General features: G+C 43.3%; 1 pseudogene; it reads left to right on the top strand.

Annotated features, from left to right (window-relative positions):
- The first annotated feature begins 4123 nt into the window (after window positions 1-4123).
- Window positions 4124-5278, top strand: LOC103276626 (annotated as a pseudogene).
- The last annotated feature ends 1116 nt before the right edge of the window (window positions 5279-6394 follow it).

Consider the following 6394-nt stretch of genomic DNA (forward strand, 5'->3'; position numbering starts at 1 on the left):
TGTGTGTGTGTGTGTGTGTGTGTGTGTGTGTGCGTGCGCGCGCAGGAGCCCAGCAGGTCGAGGCTGCAGTGGATGGGAGCATGCCACTACACTCCAGTCTGGGCGACAGAGTGAGACTCTGACTCAAAAAAAAAAGAGAGAGAGAGATGCTGGATTTTGTTGAGTGCTTTTTCTGTATCTAATGATATAATCGTGTGGTTCTTGTTTTTACATCTGATAATGTATTGAATTACATTTATGGTCTTTCAAATGTTGAACCAACCCTGCATCCCAGGAATGAAGCCCACCATCTTACCCAAGGCAGTCTACAAATTAAATGCAATACCCATCAAATTATCAACATTGCTAGGCTCGGTGACTCAGCCTGTAATCCCAGCGCTTTGGGAGACTGAGGTGAATGAATTGCCTGAGCCCGCGGGTTCGAGACCCGCCTGGACAACTTGGCGAGACCTCACCTCTACGGTAAAATCAAAAAATTAGCCAGGCATGGTATTGCACGCCTGTAGCTCCAGCTATTTGGAAGGCTGAGGCGGAAGGATTGCCGGAGCCCAGCAGGTCAAGGTTGTGGTGGCTGGGAGCATGCCACTGCACTCCAGTCTGGGTGACAGAGTGACTCCAACTCAAAAAAAAAATTACCAACATCATTTTTCTCAGACCTATAAATGATAATACAGAAATTCATATGGAAACAGAAAAGAGCACCAATAGTCAAAACAACTCTCAGAAAAAGGAACAAACCAGGAGGTGTCACATTTTCAGACTTCAAAATTTATTAGAAGGCTGCAGTAGCTAAAACAGCCTGGTATTGGTAGAAGAATAGACACATAGACCAATGGAACAGGACAGAAATTCTGGAAACAAAAACTTGGTCTCTCAACCAACTCATTTTCGACAAAGCCACCAATAACAGACACGGAAAAGGAGACCCTATTTAGCAAGTGGTCCTGGGAAAACTGGCTAACCACATGCAGAAGAATGAAATGGAGTCCATACCTATCACCATATACAAAAATCAACTCTAAATCAGTCAAAGACCTAAATGTAAAACCTCAAACCATAAGAATCTTAGAAAATGTAGGAGACGGCCGGGCTCGGTGGCTCAGCCTATAATCCCGCGCTTTGGGAGGCTGAAGTGAGTGAATTGCCTGAGCCTGAGGGTTCGAGACCTGCTTGGGCAACTTGGTGAGACCTCATCTTTACAATAAATCAAAAAAATTAGCCGGGTGTGGCAGCGCGCGGCTGTAGTTTCAGCTACTTGGAAGGCTGAGGCGGAAGGATCACTGGAGCCCAGCAGGTCGAGGCTGCGGTGGCCGGGAGCGTGCCACTGCACTCCAGTCTGGGCGACAGAGTGAGATTTCAACTCAAAAAAAAAAAAAAAAAAAGAAAGAAAGAAAGAAGGAAAGAAAATGCAGGAGACACCCTTATGGAAATTGGCACTGGCAACCAATTCCTGATCAAAATCCTGAGTGCCCATGCCATAAGAGATAAGATAGACAAGTGAGACCTCATCAAATTGAAAAACTTCTGCAAAGCCAAAGAAACCATCAAGAGAGCAAGGAGACAGCCCACAGAAAGGGAAAAAATATTTGCCAACTGTATATCTGACAAAGGCCTAACATCTAGAATCTGCAAACTCAAACGTGCCGAAAGGAACAAAAAAAAAACAGCCCCCTAGTGGGCAAAATACATGAATAAACACTTCTCAAAAGAAGGTACACGGGCCGCTAACAGACATATGGAAAAGTGCTCAGCCTCACTAATCATCAGAGAAATGCAAATCAAAACTACAATGACATACTACCTAACTCCTGTAAGGACGGCTATAATTAAAAAGTCAAAAAACAACAGATGCTACAATGGGTATGGTGAAAAAGGATGCTTCTACACTATTGGTGAGGGTGCAAGCTAGTTCAACCTCTATGGAAAGCAGTGTGGCAATTCCTAAAAGAACTAAAAATTGACCTTCCATGTGATCCAGCAATCCCTCACTTCCATATATACCCCCCAAAACATAAATCACTCTTCCAAAAAGATTCCTGCACGTGCATGTTTATTGCTGCACTATTCACAATAGCAAAAAAAAAAAACAAAAACAAAACAAAACATGGAACCAACCCTACTGCCTATCAAAAGTGAACTGGATAAAGAAAATATGCTACATATACATGATGGAGTATTACACAGTCATAAAAAATAACAAAATCATGGACTTTGCAGGAAATTGAGTGGAACTGAAGACCTTCATACTAAGTAATCTATTACAGAAACAAAGAACTGAATACTGCATGTTCTCACTCATAAGTGGGCCCTGAATAATAATCACATGAACACAAGGGACCGATTGGCAGTTACTGGACACTGCTAGAAAAGGGAGGAAGGAGTATGGGAGACACATGACAACACAAAGGGTACCATGGGTAGGAGGGCCAGTTGGAAGCCCAAACTTCACATGTATGCAGCCTACCTATGTAGTTAATCCTCACTTGTATCCCAGATCTCTATAATAAAATTTAAAGACTCGCCCCCAGCTCCGCGGGTTCAAAGCCCAGCCGGTTCGGAGGGCTGGCAGGCGGGACAGGGGCGGCGGCCCTGGGAATGTGAGGTGGCGCGGAGTCTTGCCTTCCTGGCACGCTACCTTTCGAAATGCTCCTGCGTCTCTTCCGCCACCCTGCCCTGGTGACTCAGCCTCAGTTGACTCCGGCCAGGCAAAGTATCCAGTGGCGTAGCGCGTGGCGCTCACCTGGCTCACCTCAGAGCCCTGAAGTCTGCCCAAGTTTTGAGTCTGGCCCTAAATGAGGTTGTATCAGAGTAAGATGGACAGTAGCTTTGACTGTGATTGTGGTGAGCTGGGGCCACCTGATCACTAACAAAAGACATCTGTTTTGATGGGCAGCATGGTTGCTTCCAGATTCTTGCTATTGTGAACAATGCTGCGATAAACATACGTGTGCAGGTGTCTTTTTTGTAGAGTGATTTGTGTTCTTCCGGATATATTCCCATTAGGGGGATTGCGGGGTCGTATGGGAGGTAGATATTTAGAGGTTTTAGGAATCGCCACACTGCTTCCCACGGAGGTTGCACTAGTTTACACTCCCACCAACAGTGTAGAAGTGTTCCCTTTTCTCCACACCCTCTCCAGCAGCTGTTATTTTCTGAGTTGTTGATAATTGCCATTCTGACTGGAGTTAGGTGGTATCTCAGTGTGGTTTTGATTTGCATCTCCTTGATGATTAGTGAAGTTGAACATTTCTTCATATGTCTGTTGGCTGCTCGGATGTCTTCCTTTGTGAAGTGTCTGTTCAGTAGTGGGAAACTATGCGGGGGAAGGGAGATGGGATTAACGGGCAAATATCTGTCTGGGGATGGGGAAGCACCTCTAATCAATAGGGTGCCTGAATGAAACGTATTTATATACCTAACCCTTAACTGTACCCCACAACATCATAATAAAAAAATATTAAAAATAAATAAATAAATAAATTTTAAAAAGACATCTGTTGACCAACAGCCACCAGGGCTTCCTGTTGAAATATATAGCAACAAAGGAAGAAAAGAAGCAAAACGGAAATAGTGCTAACCAGCACCTTAGAACGATGCTGCTCAGGACCTTTCCAACACTGAATGTATCTGCACTGTGAGGAGAATGTTCATAGAAGCCTGTCGAGTGCATATTTATTCACATTTTTGTTAAATGTTAAATCATTTAGCACAGTAAATCTGAGTGCATAGTATGTCATTTCATTCCGTTTTAGTTTCTTGAGTGTTTTCTTTAAACGTCTGCAGAGTTGCTGCCCCTTTCTTGATCTATGAGTACCGCAATCTTTTTAATTCTCAGTATGAGTAGAGCTTTTTGAGCTTTTTTTTTTTTTTTTTTTTAGTTGGAGTCTCACTCGGTCGCCCAGCTTCGCCTGCTGGGCTCCGGCGATCCTTCAGCCTCAGCCTTCCGAGTAGCCGGAATTATAGGCGTGCGCTACCACACCCGGCTGATTTTTTGATTTATTGTAGAGATGAGGTCTCGCTGCCCAGGCGGGTCTCGAACCCGCGGGCTCAGGCAATCCACTCACCTCAACCTCCCAAAGGTGCGGGATTACAGGCTGAGCCACCGAGCCTGGTGCTTTTTGAGCTTTAAATCTAAGGGGAACTCAACGGGCCTGGTTGGCATATGCAATGAACATCAAGAAACCATCTTGCTGTGGAAGCATAATTATTTTTCTTCTCCCTTTTTGAAAGATCTTTCCTTTTGATGTCAGTTTTCTTCCTTGTTTACACAAGTTCAACAATTCGAAAGGAAAAGGCAATAGTAAGGGTTTCAGAATGGCAGAGAAATTTGAAAGTCTCATGAACATTCATGGTTTTGATCTGGGCTCTAGGTATATGGACTTAAAACCATTGGGTTGTGGAGGCAATGGCTTGGTTTTTTCTGCTGTAGACAATGACTGTGACAAAAGAGTAGCCATCAAGAAAATTGTCCTTACTGATCCCCAGAGTGTCAAACATGCTTTACGTGAAATCAAAATTATTAGAAGACTTGACCATGATAACATTGTGAAAGTGTTTGAAATTTTTGGTCCTAGTAGAAGTCAATTAACAGACGATGTGGGCTCTCTTACTGAACTGAACAGTGTTTACATTGTTCAGGAGTACATGGAGACAGACTTGGCCAATGTGCTGGAGCAGGGCCCTCAACTGGAACAGCACGCCAGGCTTTTCATGTATCAGCTGCTACGTGGGTTCAAGTTATTCATTCTACAAACGTACTGCACAGAGATCTCAAACCAGCTAATCTTTTCATTAATACAGAAGACTTGGTGCTGAAGATTGGTGACTTTGGTCTTGCACGGATCATGGATCCTCATTATTCCCATAAGGGTCATCTTTCTGAAGGATTGGTTACTAAATGGTACGGATCTCCACGTCTTTTGCTTTCTCCTAATAATTATACTAAAGCCATTGACATGTGGGCTGCAGGCTGCATCTTTGCTGAAATGCTGACTGGCAAAACCCTTTTTGCAGGTGCACATTAACTTGAACAGATGCAGCTGATTTTAGAATCTATTCCTGTTGTACATGAGGAAGATCGTCAGGAGCTTCTCAGCATGATTCCAGTTTACATTAGAAATGGCATGACTGAGCCATACAAACCTTTAACTCAGCTGCTTCTGGGAATTAGTCGAGAAGCACTGGATTTCCTGGAACAAATTTTGACTAAATGGATCGGTTAACAGCAGGAGAAGCGCTCTCCCATCCTTATATGAGCATATATTCTTTTCCAATGAATGAGCCAGTTTCTTTTCTCTTTTTTTCTATTATTTTGAGTTGGAGTCTCACTCTGTCGCCCAGACTGGAGTGCAGTGGCCGCTCCCGGCCACCGCAGCCTCGACCTGCTGGGCTCCGGCAATCCTTCCGCCTCAGCCTTCCGAGTAGCCGGAATTACAGGCGAGCGCTACCACGCCCGGCTGATTTTTTGATTTATTGTAATATGAGGTCTCACTGCCCAGGCGGGTCTCAAACCCGCGGGCTCAGGCAATCCACTCACCTCAGCCTCCCAAAGGCACGGGATTACAGGCTGAGCCACCGAGCCCGGCTCTATTTTCTTATAAATCAGTTTTGTTGTGAGGTAAGGAAAGATGAACAAGTAGAGAAGGAAAACACTTGCACCAGTTACTTGGACAAGTTCTTTAGCAGGAAAGAAGATACTGGAATGCTAGAAACTGAGCCACTAGAGGATGGGAAGTATGGGGAGAGAGGAAATGAGGAAGGATTTTTGAACAACAGCAGAGAGTTTCTCTTTAACAAGCAGCTTGAGTCCATAGGCATCCCACAGTTTCAGTCCAGTTGGGTCACCCCTTAAGTCAATACAGGCCACGTTAACACCTTCTGCTATGAAATCTTCCCCTCAGATCCCTCATAAAACATACAGCAGCATTCTGAAACATCTGAACTAAAACACTCAGCAGACATTTCTCTTTGTATTCTTCATGAAATGTGTTTTGTCTTTTTTTATTACTAGTGTTTAAGTCATTTTTTACTTGAATCAGATGGTGTCATTTAGTAAGGATTTTATTAGTTTTCAGTTAAATCCAGACTTTTTTTCTACATGTGAGATAGTTTTCATTTTAACTGGTATGTTGTTTGCACACAAAAATAAAGAATAGGGCAAAATAATGCAATGCAGGAGGAGACAAAAGAAATGCACTAAGACAAGTAAAAACATTCTCTCATAGAACAAAGATCTGTTTTACAGGAAACAAATCTTGCCTTGAAATTTACACAGTGAGACTGTACATAATTGCATGAAAATATCTATTTTTTTCCTAAAACATTTTTCATTCATGAGTATTTTCAAGTTTTTCATACTGTACACATTTCTTAAAACACATGATACCAGCAGCAA

This window comes from Carlito syrichta, unplaced genomic scaffold, assembly GCF_000164805.1.
Source record: "Carlito syrichta isolate Samal-C Ts95f unplaced genomic scaffold, Tarsius_syrichta-2.0.1 Scaffold316279, whole genome shotgun sequence".
NCBI lineage: Eukaryota > Metazoa > Chordata > Mammalia > Primates > Tarsiidae > Carlito > Carlito syrichta.